Source organism: Candoia aspera, chromosome 15 (assembly GCF_035149785.1).
Source record: "Candoia aspera isolate rCanAsp1 chromosome 15, rCanAsp1.hap2, whole genome shotgun sequence".
In the NCBI taxonomy this organism is placed as follows: domain Eukaryota; kingdom Metazoa; phylum Chordata; class Lepidosauria; order Squamata; family Boidae; genus Candoia; species Candoia aspera.
Genome location: NC_086167.1, coordinates 7871492 through 7895634, shown reverse-complemented (window position 1 = coordinate 7895634; position 24143 = coordinate 7871492).

Sequence of the window (24143 nt, the reverse complement as noted above, 5' to 3'; positions counted from 1 at the left end):
GTTGGAACTGCCTCATGCACTTAAAGCTTCCCCAGTTCCCTGGAGGAAAATGCCAAACCTGTCAGAGAAAACAAACAGGGGATTTCTTAGCCTGTGTGTGTTCTGATTAACAAACCTATTAGGCCATAAAACCTGGGACCTCTATTTTCTGGGTAAGAGCATACATTAGAAAGCTGTTGACAGTTTCTAAGGCTGACCCCTTGCACAATAGCTGGAGACCTATCAGCAAGTCAGAGGAAAAGCACCAGGACTTTAAAAAAAAGAAATTTCTGGGGTAAGGGATTGCAGAGAAGTATTTGACACTCAGTAAATGCCAGATGTGCTGGCGTTTTAATTTGTAACATGGAAGTCTGAATTGTCCACAAGGGATTGGAATGGAGGTTGGAAGAAGGAGGGGCTTGAATGCTTTATTAAAAAAATCAAGTTCCTCGAGTGAGTGAATGGGTCTCCAGACTAACCTTAGATCATGGAGAGGAATCAGCTTGGGAAACAGCAGCTCTGGAAATCAAGACCAGAATGGGGGAAATTCATACTGTGTTTATCAAGGACCTACTCTGGCCAAATCCAAGATTGACTCCTGGTGACTATAATCAAGCAGTTTTCTTAGCAGTAAGTGATCTGCCTTTGCCTTCTTTAGGACGATTTTCCTTTCAACTTCCCAGTCAGCCCAGCTAGAGGGCAGCACCTACAGTAGATGACTGTGTTTGATTTTGGAAAATTAAACAGGGTTGAACCTAATTACAACTATGAGGGCCCACCCCCCTCAAACAGGTACGTAAGTTAGAATAGGAAGTTGTTGTTGTTTATTCATTCAGTTGCTTCCGACTCTTCGTGACTTCATGGACCAGCCCACGCCAGAGCTTCCTGTCGGTCGTCAACACCCCCAGCTCCCCCAGGGACGAGTCCGTCACCTCTAGAATATCATCCATCCACCTTGCCCTTGGTCGGCCCCTCTTCCTTTTGCCCTCCACTCTCCCTAGCATCAGCATCTTCTCCAGGGTGTCCTGTCTTCTCATTATGTGGCCAAAGTATTTCAGCTTTGCCTTTAATATCATTCCCTCAGGTGAGCAGTCTGGCTTTATTTCCTGGAGGATGGACTGGTTTGATCTTCTTGCAGTCCAAGGCACTCTCAGAATTTTCCTCCAACACCACAGTTCCAAAGCATCCATCTTCCTTCGCTCAGTCTTCCTTATGGTCCAGCTCTCGCAGCCGTATGTTACTACAGGGAACTCCATTGCTTTAACTATGCGGGCCTTTGTTGTCAGTGCGATGTCTCTGCTCTTGACTATTTTATCGAGATTTGTCATGGCTCTTCTCCCAAGGATAGAATAGGAAGTAATCCAGAAGAAAGTAATGGCAAATTACTTTATTATTGCTACAGAAACTACTTGGGCATATCCATGGAGTCCATCAGGGCAGCTTGATCTAAACTGGACTATTTTAGTTAACCTGAACCTGGGAAGCTCCAGAGATGGAAACCGTGACTTTCTACATGAAACTTCTTGTTCCAAAGCTAAGTTACAATCCCTTCTATTAACATACTTCTATTTTAAGAATGATAGATATTTGCAGTAACTCATAGAGATGTATATATGGAAAAGCAGTCTTAGGGGCAACTTAGACAGACAAGGTTCCACCAAAAGAGCAACTGGGTATCTTTTCCTTGCCATCCCTTTTTGATATCTAGTAGAGTGTCCTCATCTTCTGGCAAGATAATGTTTGATCTACGTCATTGGCAGGGAAGTGTGGAAGCTTGTGCCACTAAGGAAGCCTGTTTATGTGTTGCAGGAAAGTAGACACATGACTGCCATTTGGCACCGCAAGCAGGCATTTCAGATCAATGTCTAATTTCCACACCATCACAGCCAACTTCCTCCTCCTCCTCTCTTTTAAATGTCTCACTCAAAAAGGTAATGCTGTTGTTAATTTCATTTCTGTACTCCCTCAGTGGTTCAAAGTGGTTTACATCAAAACTGAAATCATTTCAATGCGTTTAGAAAATGGGGATTAAAATCAACAAGACGCTCTTCTTAAGACCATTTTAAATGGGATTTTAAATTGAAAGCCAGGCTGAAAAGATAGATCAGTGTTTCTCAACCTTGGTAACTTTAAGATGTGTAGACTTGAACTCCCAGAATTCAAGGGATTCATTTCAGATGTCCACACATCTTAAAGTTGTCAAGGTTGAGAAACACTGAGATAGGTCTTTAAAGCTGCCTTGGACAAGGTAGGCCTTTGATATCTACAAGGAACTCATTCCACAATCTAGGGGAAATGTCTAAGAAGCAGCATCCCAAGACATACCAGAGCAGTAGAATCCAAACATGGACTTTTCCTGATGAACTTCGTGTTGGAAGGAAGGAACTTCATGCTGGAGATCATGTAGCTGTCTCAGTAACTGGGAACTTGAAAGTTTACCATTATTTTGTGAAGCTTGAGTTGGTTGAACTGAAGTAAATTGTCTCAAGAAGAATTTGGGATAACTGTGTGGGACTCCAGAGTTGAAAAGAGAACCAATATCTGCTTTCTGCTGTTGGCTAGTGGACCACAAACAGCTTATTTTAGTCTACACTAGCTGGTATTTTTGTAATCCATCCTCTATGTTCCTAACTTCAATTGCTGCTTGGAGCACAGAGTTGAAGTACGGCAATGAATATTGCTATCCACCCAGCCAGATCAAGAGGTGATGTTACCCAAGGAAAGCAAATGATTTTGACCCAGGAAAATCCAACTGACAGACAGATTAACAGAGACACAACAGACTGGAGTAGGTGCCTGCCTGTGAGTTGGGGTCATCTGATCAAAAGATAGGTTGTAAATCTTCTAATAAACAAATAATGATTCAGGAGACTTGCACCTCTGGACAAGACAAAGGATAGCTTTTAACTGCTTTGCCCACAGGAGGAGAATGGAAAGAGAGCAATCTACTGAGCCATCCATCAAAATGTAACCTCTGGGTGAAAAACAGTTGAATGTGGATTAATGATACCCACTAAAGCTCAACCATTTATGATTATCTATTTATTGGGTTTGTATCTAACCTTTTCTCTGAAAGTTCAGGGTGGTGTATTTCTGTCCTCCTGTTCTTCCCCCCAACAAGAATGCTATGGAGAAGGTTAGGGGAAGAGATAGTGAGTGGCCAGTCACTCAGGTAGCTATGTGGTCAGATAGGGACTTGAACCTGGGTTTCATTGGCCTGTGGCCTTCATCCAGTTAAGCAGTTGATGGAACACCAATTAAGTTGTCATGAAAGTAAATCACCGCTTGACTTGAAGGGGGAACAGCATCTGGTTACAAAGGAGATATGTTCATTTGGGAGGAGATTTTCAAATTTTGTAATGCTATGCTTCCTACCTTAAGAACCATTGAATTTCATAAAACCCAATAATTTCTGAGGTCCTTTGGAACTATTTAAATCTGGTCTTGCAAGGGTGGAGGATGCTGTAGATCCATCCGAATTCAGGTGATGGTGTAGGTTCTCCTGTAAGTTTCAAATTTATTTTCAAAGACCACACAAAGCTTGCATTGAATAATCTGCAAAGGCCCAAATGAAAATGCATTTGGGCAGTTTTTCTGTCCGAGCTGAAAACTTCATTCATAGAATGGAGAAATTGGGTGAAAAATTCTGTTCCCAGCAGTACCATGATTTGATGGATCAGGGAAATCTGGGTCTGAAGGACAGTTGTGCAGAGCTTTAAGGGGTTCTTCACTTTGAGGTCTCTCAAGCACCCTTCAAAGCAAAGGAAAGTGATGCAAACTCATGCCACTACTTAAAGTGACGAAGTTTGTCTTGTTGCTTCATTTGACATCATTCTGAGTCCTGGTTCAGCAGTTCTGGTAGCCTAAAGCAGTTCAGCACAAAAGGAGATCTCTTCTGGCTATTTGAACTGAGAGATGAGGTCTCAACATGGTGCAACACACCTAGACACAACAAATCACATCCTCACAGCATCGGAAGAAGGCGATTAGAGTTCCCAAGTCCTAAGGAGCCATACTAAGCCAAAACATTATCAGCTAGTTGGAGCCTAAGAGTCACCAAGACTGAATTCATTGAGCATCTTTCCAAATCCCTCCCCAGATTCCAGACATTAAAATACTTTTGCATCATTTCTGTTGGACATCAAATGCATGAAAATGTCTCCATTGCTCCAGGTTTGCTATTAAATGTAGAAAGACAATCTGGAGCCCTTGGCACCAACCATTTGTTACAGCTTTTGGTTCTTTGATCGGCAGGATATTTATTGATTAAAGAAACCTGCAAATTCATTTCCTGGTGTCTTTTGTGCCAATGTTTTACTGAAGAGTAGCTATGCATTGCCAAAACATGACAACAACAACAACAACAATAATTCATTAAATTTATATGCCACCTGACTCCTAGCAACTCCTTGGACTGTACATCAAACAGTTACTTCAAGGTTTGTTTTTTTCCTGTGTAGTGTATAAACAGGTGGATATAGTTTCCATTCCTGTTTGAATCCCTGATTTGTTCTGATCCAATGATTCAAATCAAGTTACATTGAACATTGAACTGAGTTGATTCAGGTTTCTGCTTTGGAGCATCAAGGTGGATTCCACAATTCAATGTAAAACACCAGCTTGAGTCAGAAAGTCATAGTGGTGGTGAAAAGGTGCTAAAATACAGTATATTTCAGTTCCCAAACTTAACAAAATTCCCCTCAAACTGAAATTTTGAAAGAATTCAGTGGATGACTTTAGGGCAGTTCTGTCTCCCTCCCTCCCTCCCTCCCCCACCCATCTATCCCACAAGGTTGTTGTTATGGGAATAAAATTATGGAGATATTCCTTCAATTTTGCTCTGAGAAAAAGGTGGATTATAAATGCAACTGAAAAATAAATATTTAACATAGGACTGTATCCAGGTACTTGCAGACCAGAGGATAATACTCAGTCTGAAAAAATTTTTCCACCATACCAAACCACTAGAAAATGAAAAAGGAAAAATGCAATCCTCTATAAATATACCTTTAACTCTTCCACAATGTACTTTTCCTGCTTGCCGTTCTTCCTTTTTGATTAGGGACCTGATCTCTACTCAGCATCTTGTGTTATTAGTTACCTCCTCTGCCCGAAGCTGTGATCCAGCAAAGCTATTTTTCTCTCTTTTGGCTTTACATGATTTCAGACCAGCCCTGCAGGTGGCACAGTGAGTCTTGTGTTTTCCAAGAAATCGAGGGAGCCAACAGGCAGTGGTTCACTCTGAAATGGCAAGAGTTCAAAGGTCTATCCAAGTATTCCATTGGATTCCTGCTGTGAAAGTCACAGAACCCATTCTGTGTCACTGTGTCAGTTCACTTTATCTCTGTGTGTCTTCACACACATACCCTATTGCAAATTGTGGACATGTGGACAATTGTGGAGCTTCTGTAGGTGCCTCTGAAGCATGTATCTGGAAAAGTTCAGAAGACGTCAAACTATGCCATCCATCATCATCATCATCATCATCATCATCATCATCATCATCATCATCATCATCGCTTTTTTGCACGGAACAGCCTGGCTCATCCCCACAATCCAACCCCTTTGAAATTAGCAGAGGCACCATATGCTTAAGACTTCCTCAAGGAGACGGCCCAACAGAGTTTCTTCTCCTCCTGTCAATCAATGAGTAAAAACAGCCAATAGCACAGAAATGCCACTGGAAAGGAGAAATCAAGTAATAATTGATAAAAGGAAGGTGGGGCTAAGGGAAGCACTGATTGGGTCGACATGTTCCTCAGGTCTGATGTGACCTTTCTTCTCTGGTCTCCAATGTTCAGGCTGTGAATGCCAATAACTCAAAAGTCTTGTGTGAGGCCAATGCCTTAATTGTTTTATGATGCCTTAAAATGTCCTGTTTTTGGAAGCAGACTGACACAGCAGTATCTCTAGAGTAGCCATAGCTATTTAGACATAGCTATCTCATCTCCAATGATGTCCTCTAAAATGAAGAGGTCTTCTCTATACTTTACTGCCACATCTCTTTTTCAGCATTCTAGGAACAGCAAAGAGAAGTGACTTTGGGTGTGTAGCAATATCTGTCTTTTTGGTTCATAGCAGAAAAATTGGGGATTTTTAATTAGATAATTTTTGCTTCCTTTTTTCAACTACTGAATGCTGTTCTTTGGTGTGCTGATTCTTCCCCTTTCATCCACCCAATTTTACTTCTATTTTGTATTGTCACTGTTTTGGATAGCAGATGCTGGATGTCCCACGTACTCATTAGCTGTGGGTCTCAAATAAGGAAGGGAAATGTACCTTCTCAGAGAGATACCCAAGACACCAGAGGATAATGGTGGAACTAGTGACAGAAAAGTTGAATGGGCATGGTAACTTCAAAGATCCAAGTTGGTCTGTGTCTCAGTGCTCCTCCAGATGTCGTTGAACCACAACTCCCAGTACCCTTGCCACTGGCTATAATAGTCTGAGCTGGTAGGAGCTGTCCCCACTTCTGTGTTACAGATCCACCTATTTTTGTCCTTATGTTTTCTAGCTGCCTACAATTAGCCTGACTTTCTAAGGCATATAACAATGATGCTCATATTTTCTATGCCTTGGCCCAAGGCAGACTGAATACTAAAGATATTTATTTTTCAGAGCTTGGTAAGAGCAATTGTTTTTTTTTTCCATCTTCCTTGAATACTAAGTGTAACTGGACACCAACTATATCTACAGTTACTTGTCTGGATTCAGTCTCCAAGCCTCCAAGTTCAGACTGACTTTGATCTGCTGACCTCAGAATCTTCTGTCTTCAGTTTAGGACCTTCTAGCTTCTTCCTCCCTTCCTCTTCCTCTTTTTTTTCTTTTTAATCCACTTATCTAATGAAGAGTTCTAGAGATGGTGTAAGCTTGCATACTCTGTGTCAGTTTCGGGTGACCTTAATAAAAGTATTAGGCATTTGATATAGATAGTCTGAATTTATATCCTGCTGAAATTCCATGACCCTCATTTGTATACAAGATATGGGGAAAAAAATTAAAGCATTGATGGTAAGGCTGAAACACAAACAACATAAAGAGAGAATATTGGAAAAAAATTAACAATAGTAGAAATAAAAAGTAAAATTTGGCGCAATAGGTGAAAATACCCAAAACTCTTTCTAGAAAAGTGCAGTTTTTAATAACCTTCTGAAAACTATGAAGTAGGCTATTTCATATCTGCAGGGAGACAATTCCACCACTGAAAAGCAGTGCCTTTTAGCTTTGCTCCCCTCTTCTCCTGGAAGTGTGGGACCACAAGGTTCCTTCATGCTCTTCATGGGCTGATCAGATTGGAGGAGGTGGTCTCCAGCATCTGGAACAATATGATCAGCAGCAAGTAAAGATAACTTCTTACATATTTAAAAATAAGGAGTGGGGGAAGAAGGAGAAGGAGAGGAGGAGGAGGAGGAGGAGGAGGAGGAGGAGGAGGAGGAGGAGGAGGAGGAGGAGGAGGAAAAAGAAGAAGAGTGGTATCAACCAAGTGAACAAAAAAAGGTGAAAGGTCCCCTGTGTAAGCACCGAGTCATGTCTGACCCCTTGGGGAGATGCCGCTTTCACTACGTTTTCTTGGCAGACTATAGAGCGGGGTGGTTTGCCACTGCCTTCCCCAGTTGTCACATTCCCCAGCAAGCTGGGTGCTCATTTTACTGACCTTGGAACACTGATTTATAAATTACAGAAGAGTTTCTATCATTTAAATAGAAATGCGATCCATCTCATTCTACTGGGAAAGTCCCAATCAAGTGATTTGGGGAAGGGAAATAATTCAGAAGAGAAGCTGACAGCTCATGACAGTTCTTCTCTCTTTTTTTAAACATGGTACTATTTAAGGTAGGAGAGCCAGTTTGGTGTAGTGGTTAAGGCACCAGGATAGAAACTAGGAGACCATGAGTTCTAGTCCCACCTTAGACAAAAAGCCAGCTGGTGGACCTTGGGCCATTCACTTTCTCTCAGCCCTAGGAAGAAGGCAATGGCAAACCATTCAATGCCAAGAAAACTGCAGGGACTTGTCCAAGCAGTCTCCAAGAATTGGACATGATTGAATGGATTAAAAAAAAAAAAAAATTAAGGTAGGGCTGGGAACTTTCAAGCAAGAGATGATGGCCTGAATTCTGGGTGAACGTAAACCCAGCATTGCTTATTTTAGAAATTAAGCACCAACTTCAGCCCTTCTTCCTTCTCTTATGTAAAACATCACAGTGAAAATTCAGCCTGGTTTTTAAAGGCAGTCCTTGGCTGATAAAAGCCAGCTGGCCTCCATGGCAGGCCGTTAGAAAACCAGCTGTCCTCAGTGACAGAACGGGTATTTCCTGTCCCATCTGCACACATCAGACTGTCCGCCCATGCCTGGGCAGGCGGGCGGTGGCCTGCTTCTTCTTTATTCCTGGTCACTGTGCTGTCTCCTGTCTCCAGCTCTGTTGACATTCGAGAAGGGAGAAGTCTTTCCTCTGTTGTTTGTTCCCGTTAGAAACAGCTCTGGCTTGAGAATCGGAGTCAAGCACGGAGCATTATTACTGTTCCTTTTTCACCTCAACTGTTCCTACACACTTGATCTTAGCCCGAAGATCTTTCCTCAGGCCTCCCTGTAGTACAACCTCCACGCCTGCTTTGTGGTATGTGTATGTGTTGACCCTACATTGCTCTCAGCTTGACCGGCTCGATCTGAATCCACTTAGGGGGGGAAGGGATAAAGCAATTGTCTACTAGTTGTGGCATAAATTGTTTAGTTTTTTTCTTGGTCCCCATAGGATTGTAATGAGAGGATGGCTATCAGAAGAATCACTTCTGTCTTGCTCTGGTCTGTAAATATGGGAACACTGATTCTTTCTTTCTTTATTCATTTTGAGGGGAAGAGAGAGAGAAGCAAAAGCAGAGCTACTTGGCCTTCAGATGACAATGATGACGATGATGGTGATGATGCAGTTCTTGAATGTTTTTTCTTTCTTTCTAAAATAGGATATTAATGCATTACTGCTTTGCAAGCCTTCCTTTCAGTTAAAAAAAAAACAGCAAACAAACCATAATCAATTGTCCCAACATTAGAGCGTCATAATTCATCTATTCCACATTAAGAAGCTATAATCCATCAACATGACATGAGAGCAGAGAATGGATGATTGGGACCCAGTGCAGCTCTGGTGTAAGGCAGAGCAACTTGGTTGTGGTCTATGTCCAGCTGCACCCGGTCAAGATTTGCCTCCCCCACGAATTTTGTTTTCTTTGCAATATATAATTGAATTCAATACTCTTTGAAATGGATGAGCTGGCTGCTTTGAGCTGAGGACACTGCAACACAAGGAGGGGCAACCCAGCAGCATTTCCTCCCCAGGATGCTTACGGTGCAGCTTTGCAACTATTTGCACATAAATCCAGGGTCACTTTGCTTTTTTCCCACCAAGTTGATCTGGATCCTTGAGAGTTGTAGCGTTATACCTTGCAAGGGTCCTGTTGGAGGAATGCTGCCTTACTACGATTCAGACATTCATTCGGATCAGAAAGAGTCTCTTGGTGTTAGTCTTTCTTGTAAAGCTTCGTTAAGCCCCGTCCTCATGTTATTGCATTTGGTGGATGCTCTGGGATTATTATTTTTAGGGTTCAGATCTTTGAACCTTGAGAAATGTTTTTCCCAATGGTGACTCGGAGGAATCAATTTCTTTCCAATCAATGTCCATGCATTCAGTTGTAATTCCAGAAGCAAATGCATTTTTTAAAAAATGTGAATTTATTTCCAGATCCATGCCTATGTATTCAGTTGTAATTCCAGCGATGAATGCCTTTTTTAAAAAATGTGAATTTATTTCCAGATCCATGCCTATGTATTCAGAAGTAATTCCAGTGATGAATGCACTTTTAAAAGTGCGACTTTATTGCCAAGTACAGATTTTGTCTGCACCTTTCCCTAAGACTGCCCATTTTTAAGTGTAAATTCTTCCATACATTCTGTTTATTTAATGCAAATTTTGAACCAAGAACTGAAATGCAAAATTGAATCCCCCGGTTGGATTCTTTAAAAATGTAAACCAACCTGCTCACTCTTATTCCTAACTTAGATGTGGCTGGTTTACAATTCCTGCAATCCCTTGGTAGCAGCCAGGAACAATGACACACATGGACTAATACCAGGGTGACCTGCTTCTTTTAGGAATGTCTGCTCTAGAAGTTAAAACTCAAGAGTAGAGAAAAATACATTTCTAAATATCAAAGACTGTGAAAAAGTGTTGCCATCCATTCAAGCTGAGCCAGTTTGGTGTAGTGGTTAAGGCACTGGGCTAGAAACCAGGAGACCATGAGTTCTAGTCCTGCCTTAGGCACGAAGCCAGCTGGGTGACCTTGGGCCAGTCCCTCTCTCTCAGCCCTGGGAAGAAGGAGGCAGTGTCAAACCACATCTAAAAACCTTGCCAAGAAAACTGCAGGGACTTGTCCAGGCAGTTCCCAGGAGTCAAGACTGACTTGAAGGCATAAAAAAAAAAGGATCCAGATTGGTCTAGTGGTTAAGGCACCAGGCTAGAAACTGGGAGACTGTGAGTTCTAGTCCCACCTTAGGTTCAACAGCCTACTGTATTAACTTCCCCTGCTACACCCCGCCCAAAAAATACCTTAAAAAAGGAACCTCAAATTTTGCCCTTGATTCTTCCAGGGGTAGCAGCACATCTCCGCCACCTTCTACACCACCTGGTGAATGGAATTCTCTCCTTTTTTTAAGCGCATCTCTACTTTAAAACGTTGCCTATAGTACATGAGTGGCTGCAGGTAGATATCATCTCCTTGTTGATGAAGAAGTCCATGGGCCTTTTTCCAAACAATGCAAATCCAATATAAGTTGAGAGTGTAGATCTTCTTAGGTTAGGGTCATTAATGTTGGATAAATTGCTTGAAGGATATACATTAATGTTCCAGAGCAGCTTCTATAGATTCAATACCTAGTGCATCATCTAAAATCAATTTCCTGCTCTGCTAATATAAAAATGATGGCATTTTCCTTTGCGTATTTCCTCCTGCCTTGCAAAGGGACCATGAGTTCCAATTAGAGCCGGGGATAGATACAAATATCTGGTGGCACTCAACTTTTTGAAAGGAGAATAATTGCTGCAGGTTCAGATTAGATAGATAGATGATAGATATAGATATAGATATAGATATAGATATAGATATAGATATACAGATAATTCGTTTGCATCCAGCTACGCAAACTATGTAACCTGATTTCTGCTACAAAGAGTGTTGTGGATTAGTTAAGGCTAACCTATTTATGCTTGCCTAAACTTTCAGTAAGAAATTGCTTTATTTCAGTACGAAATCAATGAATCTTTGAGGTCTTTCAATCCACTTTGAGGTTTTGTTTTGTTTTTTGCTGCACCACTGCCTTTCCAAAAGGGATTTATGCTGCCCACGACTTGGGAGTAAACCCCACTGAATTCAGTGCGTGTTTGGATCGTGTCGTTAGGCCGCAAAACATCTTTTCCATCCTAAAAGCAGCATTTAAGAAAACAACAACAAAAGCCTAGTGTGCATAAGATACTGGTGTATCACCCGTGGCCCAGGGTTTGTGCCGCTCCTGGATGATAATGTGGGTCTTCCATATCACTTCAGATTCTGTTGCTCATGAGCAATAAACTCCCATGCTGATGACATACCCTGCAGTGCTCTGTACTTGATCTGTATATGAGTGTTCCATGTTCAAGTGTGTGTGTGTGTGTGTGTGTGAGAGAGAGAGAGAGAGAGAGACATATTAGAGATCTCTTGTTTCTTGTTTTGATTTTTTGTTTTTTAAACTAATTTTAAAATGTAGAAAAATTCCTTCCTTTCTTTTCCTCTCTCTTTCTCTCCTTCCTTCCTTCCTTCCTTCCTTCCTTCCTTCCTTCCTTCCTTCCTTCCTTCCTTCCTTCCTTCCACTGAAGGTCAGAAGATCTTGCTGACCTTCTCTTGCTGACCTTCTGTACTTCTCTGGAGATGTTTCCAAGAGATCTTGTTTTCCCTTCTTGTCCTCCTGTAGTTTAAAGGAGCAGTCAGGACTTACATCAAGGCAGGGTTTCACCAACCATATGCCAACGCTTATGTCTAAGCAGGGGACAGAGTTTTGGTGCCCAGATTCTCCTAATTCTCATCTTTCACCAGGAGATGCTAGTCTTTGCTCTCGTTCATGTTCTTCTGTTGCTTTCACTTCTACCATAACTGAAAGGGACATCGCTCAGGGTCAAAGCTAAATATGTAAAGCATCCTCCTCAACATTGATCATGACTCTAGGGTACAATAGCAGCCAGTCTGAAGTCTTTGGACTGAAAGACTGGAATGCTGTTGACCGTCAGGGTTCCTCAAAATGGATGTCATCTCCCAGAATTCTCAGTCATGGTCGTGCTAGCTGGGAAACAGTACAGCCTGACCTTTGAGATGGAGATGTTCTTGTACTTAGGGGCATGACTAGTTGAAGGGAAGACTTCCTTCTTCCTACTGTAACTACAGAAGAGGCAGTCCTGCATTCAGGGATTCTTGGAATATGGATAATCCATTTCTTTTGCTAAAGTTTTGGCAGCAGAGCTCCTCGAGAGTTTTCCCAGGATTTCTCCATTTAAATTTTCCAGGGAGCAAGCAAGGAGAAGATGGGGGCTTAAAAGACCGAAAGTTGCTGTTGCCAGGATGAATAACTCATTGCTAGTAAAATCATTGAAGCATCAAGCATCTCCATTTCTCTTCCCTCCTTCTAGCCTTATCGGGTGCAATGCTGGGGATGATCGCTTGCCTATCCAGATACTCCTTGCGTCTTCAACCCACTTGCTCTGGTTTTTTCGCTTTGTTTTGTTTTCCATATCAGTTCTGTTTGGCTCCATCTCAGGAGATCAAGTGTCAAGAAAAAAAGTGCAACGGCAGTTTGGAATCCTCCCTGCCTTTCCCCATGGACTGTGGAGAGAGGTTGGTTTTCCAGACCTTTGCGAATCCGTCTTCTGCATCCCAGCTTTTGGACAGGGCCAGCTGCCTGCCTCCCTTCTCCGTCTCTGCATTGCAGCTGTAAAAGAAATGGCTGCAGTTTGATTTATGGGGAATATGGGGGAAAGGCTTGTAGGGAAGGCCTTTACCTTTCCCCCCTTGTTCCTTTTTCCTGCTGCAATTCCCCCAGCGTCTCTCTCAATTCTCCGTATGCCCGTGATTTAGTGACATTGCTCAAATTCCCCAGATAGCCGACATCAGAACGTTCCTTCCTGCCTTTCCAAATAAATCTGTGTCATCCCTTGACTCGATCCGACCCACCATATGGGCAAAAGTGAAAAGGATGATTAGACATTGGAAATGGCAATGTGCTATATATCAAGCAGGTATTTGGGGGTAGGTGGGGAAATATGGCCTTCCCTGATAAGGTCTGAAAGAGTTTTGGTCAGGAATCACGTAGAGGACTTTAAAAAAAAACAACAGGAAATAATGGATTAGAAGAGAAAATAGTTTTAAACGCTGCTGAGGACACAGCACTCTTCTTCCTTTGAGAGTGAAGTCCCCTGGCAAATTATACACGATGTCCATTTCCTTTTGCTGTCTATTATTCCACCTATAATCTCTCCATGCTTGTCCTCCAATAGAATGGAAGACCAAAGAGTGCTGCAAAGGTTTATTTATTTATTTATTTGAGTAGTCCCTGCTGTTTTCTGGCAATGTTTTGAGGAGATGGTTTGCCATGGTCTTCATCCTAGGGCTGAGGGAGAGGCTGGCTTTGTGCTAAGGCAGGACTAGAACTCACAGTCTCCTGGTTTCCAGCCTGGTGCCTTGACCACTGCACCAGACTGGCTCCCCCTTGGTCAAGTCAACTTGGGCTCCTTCTGACTACATGACAAGTAGGCACCATTGCAACTAATGGACAATTGGCACCATTTCTAGAAATGGTTTGCACTTGCCCTCTTCCTAGGGCTGACCCCAGACTGCCTCTCTTTTGTTTTTATTACCCACAAAGAGTTTCTATCAGCACTGATTTAGTAAGACAACCCAATGGGACCTTTAGGCTGCAGCCATGGAATATTGCTGATTCCCCCTTCTCAGATTGGAGAGGGAGAGAATTTTGACCTTGGAGAAGGGAATTCAGGGTCAAAAACCCCTCCTCGTGCCTAGTCTCCAAGACTGACATTCTAACATGGGGAATGGAAGAAAAGTCAAGGAGAACTTTGGCTAGGAGGAGAGCTGCTGGATCAGAAGAACTCCCAAGCCCTGCAAATAGAGAAAGTTACTTCTTTATTTACATTGGGAGAAATGTATGTATGAAAAGCTTGCAACAGGGAAATGTATGTCAAAGAACAAGAGTGTGATGTTTGGTTTTTAAAAAATGGGTTTGCAATAAATGCATTTCCTTACAGTAAATTGAAGACAATATCTAGACAGCCTCTGAAGTAGTAGTAGTAGAGATAACAACAACAACAACAACGATCTTTATTCCACGGAAAACAAAAATAAAAATGCTTGGCTGTAATATTGCCTTACTAACATGCATTGGTAACGTCAACAGGATTTCTCGTGGTGAACACACACCCCTGTTTCCGATACACCCTACTTCAAACTCTCCATATCAAAGGATCATGAGGAGTGATGGTTAAACAGTCCAACATTTGATGAATTCCGCCTCTGAATAATAGGAACAGCCAACCTCAAAAGGATCCAGACATGCTTCAGTTCATGGCAGAGCTTTCCTACAGAAAGAAAGACATCTCCTGACTCCAGAAATCACTGCCCTGCTGTTTTGTGAAGATATCTCCATCCACCTTCTGCGCAACCTTGATTTGGAAAAGGTGCCTCCCTGCCCGGCCCTGAGAAGTTCTAACTTAGCTCCTCTCAGATTTTTAAAGCGCTCCAGCCTCGAGAATATGTTTCCAATATCCTCTCTTCTCTCTCTATTAGCATGTTACTCTGCTCCATGCTGGGGGGCTCTTGACCTTTATGCTGGGTGGGGAAAGGAGGGGGGATCCAGGCTGTACTAAGAAGCAGTAGCCCACAGCTGGTGATGGATGATGTTCCCTTAGCTCCTGTTGTGCTTTTAACCTAGAGGAGGCTGCTGCCTGATGGTGATTCAATTATCAAGGTTGGCACATGGTCCTAACAAATGGCAAATGGATGGTGTGCCAAGCAATTGCTAATCAGTGTTGACGTAGATCTATTGTGCAGCTCTTTAGGGAAGGTGGATAGTTGAAGGCACGGCTCAGATTATGCACGGGGGTTGAGAAGGTTACCGGTGTATCTGTCTCCTTGAATACAAGGGTTCTCCAACTACAGTGTCATGTTTAAAGGTCTTCCTGGGCCTTCTGGAGAATGATCAAAATGTCCTGCCCCCCTCCAGGCTAGGGGAGAGAAAAATGGGGTATCCAACATTTTGCAAAAGTTACACCATTATGATCATGTTAAGACAAGTCACACACATGACAAATGAATGGAGGGAAGAACTCAGGAGGCCATTGCTTTAAGGCTACTTGAGTCTATTCAAATTGCTTTATTGGACATACTGGTATGGAGATAAAGAATAGAGAGAGATGTTTTCCACCCTCCTTCTTGTAACTGGGGATCACACAATGAGAAGATGCTAAAACGTTTTTTATTGTGTGATCCTCAGATGGTTATTAGTTTTGACAGCTCCAAAATAGGAATAGAAGAAAAATTCATTTAGCTTGAACCTTACTATGAACCTCCTGAACCTGAGGAAAAAACTCAGCCGTAATTGTTAACATTTGCAATTTTCAGAATGTTGTGATGCAGCCTGCAAATAATATTTTTTTAAAAAAATCATACCGAAAGCTACATCTGTACGAATGAGCGCGCACAAAAATATGTGTGCTTGAGAATTGTATGCGTGGAAGTCAAGATGTTGGGGGAAATTGCATGAAAAAATGGTAGATGAATACTCGAGCTAAAAATGCTTATGTACAGAGAAAGATATATGAAAAATACGCTTGGTGCTTTTTTTAAAAAAGATGGCAAAACTGAGAAACTGAATGAAATCAAAACATAATGAAAGCGTGTTTTCATTATGATCTGTTCATCCTCGATGGATGAATGGATCATAAAGAAAGCATGCTTATTCTGTGTTTCAGAACCAATATACCCTACATAGTCATGAATAGGAAAGGAAAATGGAAGAATACGCTTGGTTTCAGGTAGGCTTCCTAGAAGGATCTGGTTGGAAATAAGATGGTGGACTTGATATATATTTGACTCAATCTAGGAGAGTTTTTTTTTTAAGGTCGCATACATAGGGTAAGTTTATTTCTATCATATTTCTATCATCCCAATCCACATCTGATCTCATCATGTTGCCATCTCCTGAGGTTTTAGCCTGGCTATAACTCTGGAACTGACTGATATGACTAGTACCAGAAGGAGATTTTGCTGAGAGAGGTTCAAACCTGATCAAGAAGGAAAGGAACTGGCCAGGAACTGCCTTGGGAAGAATATAGTGCAAATCTGTGTGAAACAAATGAAGTCACCTTTCCAGCCGAGCCAAATACAATTACATTATCTTCACCAGAGGAACATCTGAACTGGAACAGTGAGATCATCCTTAGTGCCAGAAAAAGATTCTCTCACCTACCCAAGCAGGTTTGATTTGGTTTGATGCAATCGGTTTTGGTTCTGACGTTCTTCCAAAGAAGAAGAAGAGAATTTTGGTGAAATCTTCCTTGCTAGGGTACTGTGTTCTCACACCTATTTAATTATAAGGTTGTAAAGAGATACCAGTATAAGTCTGATTGTAGGAGGAGAACTGTGTCAGCCCATGGTGGCAATTTTTTAAAAATAAAATACTTTAGCTGGAAAAGATGCTACCAGGCTCCTCCTGATTTTTTTCTCAGGAGAAATGTGATTATTCTCTCTTTCTTTACAGAAATCTCACTTCAGCACCCTGCAGCCTCTCTGGCTTTCATGCTTCTGTTCAATCCCTAGAAAAGATACAAGGAGGGAATTCCTTCTGCTGGAGTTTTATTGTCCTCACTTACCCTGCCCATGAGAGACTGTGGGAGAACCTGTCCTTCCTTTGGCACATTCGGAGAAAAGGCTGCTTGGTTTCTCTTCCTACAAACTGAGTGGAGAAATTGGTAATGCCGTTTTTGCTCAGCTCTAATTATTTAGTTTTAAGAAAGCCTCCACTGAGAAAGATGGTTTGTTCATTTGCCTTCCATAGTAGAATCCTGGTCTGTGGAAGTCGGCTGAAAATCAGGTTTTTGTAGGCTGACCATATGTCCTGTTTTGAAGGGGACAGTCCCATTTTTTAAACATTTCCAGACCATCCCGTCGTTTTAATATAAATGTCCATTTTCTCCCATGTTCTTAAAAACCTTACTTAAAAATTTGAAAGTTCCCACGAACCTGTCAGAATTCAGTCTGACTTTGAGTGGAAGGAGGGGGAGCTCAGCAGAAATGGCGGGGAAAAAGCCGCAGAGCTCAACCCGGTGGGAAACCTAAAAAGAAAAAAACAGGATCAGCTGATAGGCGGTGATCAAAGGGCGAGCCGATTGGCTCCTGCCTTGAAATGGTGGGAAGAAAAGAATGTGAAAGCATGGCCAGAGGAGGAACGGCTTGTCAGGGACAACTGTTCACTAGACTCTCCAGCCCAGCCTTGCCTCTCACAAACGAAGGAATCCGAAGATTCCCAGCCCAAGAAAACCAGAGAAGTTCCTGCCTGCTGATCCAGCCGGTCGCCCATCCCTCCCCCGTTTTGCCATCCCAATGTCCCGTTTTTGTCTCAAGGAAATATAGTCAGCCTAGGTTTTTGTGGCCCTTGATCAATATGAAATGGGAGCAAAAACCTGAAGTATTCACATGGGAAAGGGTTGATCAATGCTTTCTATCTTCTTCTTGAATTAAGATGAACAGAGAGCCAGGGAAAAGATAATTTGGCAGAGCAAGGGATTTATTTGTGCTTGCAAACAATGTTCCAATCCTGCAGTCACAACCTCTAAGGACAGAAGAAAATGTGTGTAAGTGGGGTGCAGTTAAGCAAAACTATAAGAAAATATGAGTTTGGTTTAATTAAGAGAGGAATCTATCTCCACAGAAACATCACCCCCATCATTTGCTTCTCAAAGAGTGGGTGGGGGAACATCATCGCACTGATTTTTTCACGGTCTGGCAATCAAGTGATGAAATTATCAAATGAGGGTCCTGTTCTTCTCTCCTGCAGCTACTTTTGCCAAGCGCACCCCGTCTGAAATAATGAAGCCGATCTGATGAAATTTTCACTGGCTGAAGCCGTCATGCTAATTTGGAGATGGGCTTATTAGTTTAATGACTGATCCAAATAATCAAAAGTCATTAGCATTAGTGCCATTACTGTCAGCTAAACATGAGCCCAGGGCCTCAGTGCACAAAGATGGGACATTCACAAGCAGGGCTGTGTATGTGCATTAGGAGCCCACAGGTCTGTGGGAGAAAGCAAATAACAAGGCCTGGAATCTGTTACCCATGTGGGATTTTACATTTCATAGCAGAGGAGGAGGAGGAGGAGGAGGAGGAGGAGGAGGAGGAGGAGGAGGAGGAAGAGGAGGAGGAGGAGGAGGAGGAGGAAGAGGAGGAGGAGGAGGAGGAGGAGGAGGAGGAAGGGAAGGGAAGGGAAGGGAAGGGAAGGGAGGAAGGAAGGAAGGAAGGAAGGAAGGAAGGAAGGAAGGAAGGAAGGAAGGAAGGAAGGAAAGAATATGGTGGAATTTCAGAGGGAATGAACTAGAACTTTGACTCACTTGCTGAAATATGCTGAAACAGAGAGATGCTAGCATTTGCTTTGATTCCCAAGTTTTAAACTTTTCTGTATTCTAATACAGCTAAGGCAAGTTTGCCCAAACATCAATATATAAAATCCCTTACATCTTTCTATCAGTCTATCTGTATGTGTCAGTCTCTACATCCATATCCATCCATCCATCCATCCATCCATCCATCTCTGTCTATTGTCTGTCTGTCTGTCTGTCTATCTATCTCTACCTATCTATCTGATTTATATGGCCACCAAACTTGCATACATGGCTCTGGGTGGCTTTGTAACTGGATAGAAGCATAAAAAAACAAAGGAACTCCTAACCAAGTGCCACAGGCACCCAGAACCCCAAAACAGAATAACAGTATAAAAGGAAAACAGAATAACTAAGGCTAACCACTGTAGAAACCACTCAGAAACCAATATTTCTGGTTGGCTTTGTCTTGTACTCTGGCCCAGTGCCCTTTCTTTGAAAATGTATGTCAATCCAGGAAAATCCTGACCTCAGGAAAGATTTCATAGATTCATTCATTTATTTTAGAGAGCAGGCATGATGTAGAAGTTCAGGTGTTAGATTGGCACCAGGGAGACTCAGATTCAAATCTACCTTCTTCCATGAGTGACAGGGGCCAGTATTGAAGTTAATTGTACATTTTCTCCTATATCTGTGAGCCCCAGCAAGTATGATGACCAATGGCCAGAGATGATGGGAAGATGTGGCCCAACAACATTGGGTACTCATGCTAAACACACTTTTTGAGCATTTAAATGACCCCTACCCCTAATGAATCCTGTGAGGTTGACAGCAGATGGTCCTTGTCTGCCTTTCCTTCCCTATTACATCAAGACAGCCCAGCCCATCACTGTCCCAACCGTCAGTTGGGAAGATCTAAAAAGTGAAGCCTACACTGAGTCATCAATAAGTCACCTGAAACTGAAGGACTTCAGCCTGAACTTTCAGAACCCCACCTTCATTCAGTCTCTGTCTACTGCAAAGCTTGTACTAGGTGGGGAGTCTTGCTGTTTCAGTCCTGACATGAACACGTCTCTGCCTAGTGGTGAAGGGGGCCCTGAAGCTTCCTAGGAATAATGAGTACTTTAGCTCCCATCTCAGAATCAGAGAGGGAATTCTCCACATCCAAGGAGGTGTGTCCGAGGACATCCATTTTGAGAGACCAACATCCTAGTGGTCACCAGCTTTCTGAGGAGGAAAATGCTCCTTCAGAAGGTCCAGGTCTTCTTCCAAACAGACTTCTTTTGTGGGTGGGTGGCATGACACTGATTGTGTGGGACACTGAATGCCAGAAAAACACTGAGCTACTCTTGCTGAAGCAGAATGCAGGACAAGTGAAATTTAGGGCAATGTGAACAAGTGAAGAATGGAATGGGAGGAATCCCTCAAGTTTTGTCAAGGGGCTAATAATGCCAAGAGATTTCAGACCCATCCATCATTGCATTTGTAACAGCAGCCTGGATGTGGGATGTCTTGCCTTTTCCAATCATCTCTGGGTCTTTCAGAAATGTTCTCCTCTGATTACCTGGTGATTTTCTTCCCTTTCTTCATGGCATTTGGCTTGACTCCAGCTGTTTGATTTTTGTCTTCATGCCATTGCAGTGCACAGAGAAAGCTTCCTCAGCCTGCCTTGTTCTTTGAGTTATACAGAGGAAAGCTCTCTCTCTGCCTGAACCATGGAAAATCCATCATCTCAAATTGCCCACATTTGCGGCTCTTAGGTTTTTCTAGATGTGCTATATCATTGTTTGGCTTTTGCCCAAGGTCGTGGTTACACTTTCAGGACTCAAATTGTGTGAATCCAAGCAAATGTTTCAGTTACATCCAGGGCCAGAGGTGATGCTAGAATCAGGATTATAGCTGGCGTTCAAAATACTGCCCCAAATTCCGCTGATGTTATGGGGTCAGGGGTGAACAGAGCCAAATATGTCTACTGCGTTCAATTGTATGCCTTTGGGGAGAAATTTCTGATTTGACAAGGTTGTCTTAAATGTAATTCCACAGGAGGGGGGGAAAAACGGTTGGACTATCTGCGCAAGAGGAAGGCTGGCCTTCGTTTGAAAGTGTACAAATTGGTCAAGAAAATAAATTAAGGAAATAGTTTTCCTTCAATTATTAAAATGCCCCACGTGTTGACCCTGCTGCAGTATAGATTGCAGGGAGGTTTCTGTTTCTCTGGCACTTGAGTTTTGCAGCAAGGACTTCTGCAAGGACTATGTTGGTGATGGGAATTACTGGGAAGACTTGAAGTCTAACATCAAGATTCATCATTTAACATCTGGAGGACATCAATTTCTATACACTACTGTTAGGACCCTGTGATCTTATGGAGGCACAGAAGGGCAGCTAACAGTTATGGAGAGAGAGGCCCAAATGGAGGTCTTCTCCCCATGTAATCATACAGAGATTCCATTTCTTTCTTTTTAAAAAGTGTGTCTACAAACATTCACCAAAACATGCAGGCAGTATTGTGTGCCACTGCTGAATACAAATAAAGTTTTCTTTCTTTCACTTGCTGGTCAAGAGTACTGAGATCGGGCTACCTTCCATTGCTGTTAGACTACATCTTGCATTGTGAGGCCACCAGAAGAAGCTAGAAGGCCTTCAAGAATCCCATCTTGCCAAACTCTGTTTTCTCTATTATGTGGTTGGAATCAACGGACCAAGCCTTTGTCACCCAAGCTAAAAAATTATTCCCTACCACTGTTGAGAAAACTCAGTTCTTGGAACAGAGAAAATATTAGAGATACGCTTTTTGAAAGGGATGCTGATAAAAATGCACCGCAGTACAATCATCCAAATGTTCAGCTTGGTACCATACTTATAAAAAAACTCAGAAGCCTTTCCCAGTTCCTGGTTAACTTAACCAGGGCTTCATTGAGAAGGGTGTTAACATCCCTTCACCTGCAGCCCACGCTTTCTGCATAACTTGAAGGGAGATTTTGTAAGCTCCCTGTTGAACAACATCTCTGCCCTTGTGGTGTTGGTCAAGTGGAGGACTTTATCTGTTGCCGTCTCCACTGCCCCACTTACAAAGAGAGCAGGGCCAGATTACTGCTGGCAGGTGAACAAAAGGACTCTGACTTTGAAAAATTGAACTATCTTCTTGCAGATGGGTTCCCAATTGCCAGTAACCAAGTTGCTACTTCCGTTGTGCTGTCATTCCAACTTGGAAAGAAATACTTAAGTTTTTGGTTGTGACTTTGGCTTAATTTTGCTGTAATCATTTTACATTGGATATTCTTTGTATTTGTTGTTGTTTATGCATTCAGTCGCTTCCGACTCTTCATGACTTCATGGACCAGCCCACGCCAGAGCTGCCTGTTGGTCGTCAACACCCTCAGCTCCCCCAGGGACGAGTCCGTCACCTCTAGAATATCATCCATCCACCTTGCCCTTGGTCGGCCCCTCTTCCTTTTGCCCTCCACTCTTTCTAGCATCAGCACCTTCTCCAGGGTGTCCTGTCTTCTCATTATGTGGCCAAAGTACTTCGGTTTTGCCTTTAATATCATTCCCTCAAGTGAGCAGTCTGGCTTTATTTCCTGGAGGATGGACTGGCTTGATCTTCTGGCAGTCCAAGGCACTCTCAGCATTTTCCGCCAACACCACAGTTCAAAAGCATCGATCTTCCTTCTCTCGGCCTTCCTTATGGTCCAGCTCTCACAGCCATATGTTACTACGGGGAACACCATTGCTTTAACAATGCGGACCTTTGTCGTCAGTGTGATGTCTCTGCTCTTAACTATTTTATCGAGATTTGTCATTGCTCTTCTCCCAAGGATTAAGCATCTTCTGATTTCCTGACTGCAGTCAGCATCAAGCTGGTTGCCATAATCTTGGTTTTTTTGAGGTTTAGCTGCAAGCCAGCTTTGGCACTTTCTTCTTTCACCTTCATCATAAGGCTCCTCAGTTCCTCTTCGCTTTCAGCCATCAAAGTGGTATCATCTGCATATCTGAGATTGTTAATGTTTCTTCCAGCAATTTTAACTCCAGCCTTGGATTCCTCAAGGAATGAGGAATTGTCGCATGATGTGTTCTGCATACAAGTTGAATAGGTAGGGTGAGAGTATACAGCCCTGCCGTACTCCTTTCCCAATCTTAAACCAGTCCATTGTTCCATGGTCTGTTCTTACTGTTGCTACTTGGTTGTTATACAGATTCTTCAGGAGGCAGACAAGATGACTTGGTATCCCCATACCGCCAAGAACTTGCCACAATTTGTTATGGTCCACACAGTCAAAGGCTTTAGAATTGTCAATAAAACAGAAATAGATGTTTTTCTGAAACTCCCTGGCTTTTTCCATTATCCATCGGATATTGGCAATTTGGTCCCTAGTTCCTCTGCCTTTTCTAAACCCAGCTTGTAAATCTGGCAATTCTCGCTCCATGAATTGCTGAAGTCTACCTTGCAGGACCTTGAGCATTACCTTACTGGCATGTGAAATGATTGCCACTGTTTGATAGTTTGAACATTCTTTAGTGTTTCCCTTTTTTGGTATGGGGATGTAAGTTGATTTTTTCCAATCTGATGGCCATTCCTGTGTTTTCCAAATTTGCTGGCATATAGCATGCATTACCTTGACAGCATCATCTTGCAAGATTTTGAACAATTCAGCTGGGATGCCGTCGTCTCCTGCTGCCTTGTTATTAGCAATGCTTCTTAAGGCCCACTCAACCTCACTCTTCAGGATGTCTGGCTCTAGCTCACTGACCACACCATCAAAGCTATCCCCGATATTGTTATCCTTCCTATACAGGTCTTCCGTATATTCTTGCCACCTTTTCTTGATCTCTTCTTCTTCTGTTAGGTCCTTGCCATCTTTGTTTTTGATCATACCCATTTTTGCCTGGAATTTACCTCCGATGGTTCTAATTTTCTGGAAGAGGTCTCTTGTCCTTCCTATTCTATTGTCTTCTTCCACTTCCGCGCATTGCTTGTTTAAAAATAATTCCTTATCTCTTCTGGCTAACCTCTGGAATTTTGCATTTAATTGGGCATATCTCCCCCTATCACTGTTGCCTTTTGCTTTCCTTCTTTCTTGGGCTACTTCTAGTGTCTCAGCAGACAGCCACTTTGCCTTCTCGGTTTTCTCTTTCTTTGGGATGTATTTTGTTGCCGCCTCCTGAACAATGTTGCGAACTTCTGTCCAGAGTTCTTCCGGGACCCTATCTACTAAGTCCAGTCCCTTAAATCGATTCTTTACCTCCACTGCATATTCCTGAGGGATATTAGTGAGCTCATATCTAGCTGATCTGTGGGTCTTCCTTAATCTCTTTAGTCTGATCCTAAATTGTGCAAGAAGAAGTTCGTGATCAGAACTACAGTCAGCTCCAGGTCTTGTTTTTACCGACTGTATAGATGACCGCCACCTTTGGCTGCAAAGGATGTAGTCAATCTGATTTTGGTGTTGTCCATCTGGTGAAGTCCATGTATAAAGCCGTCTC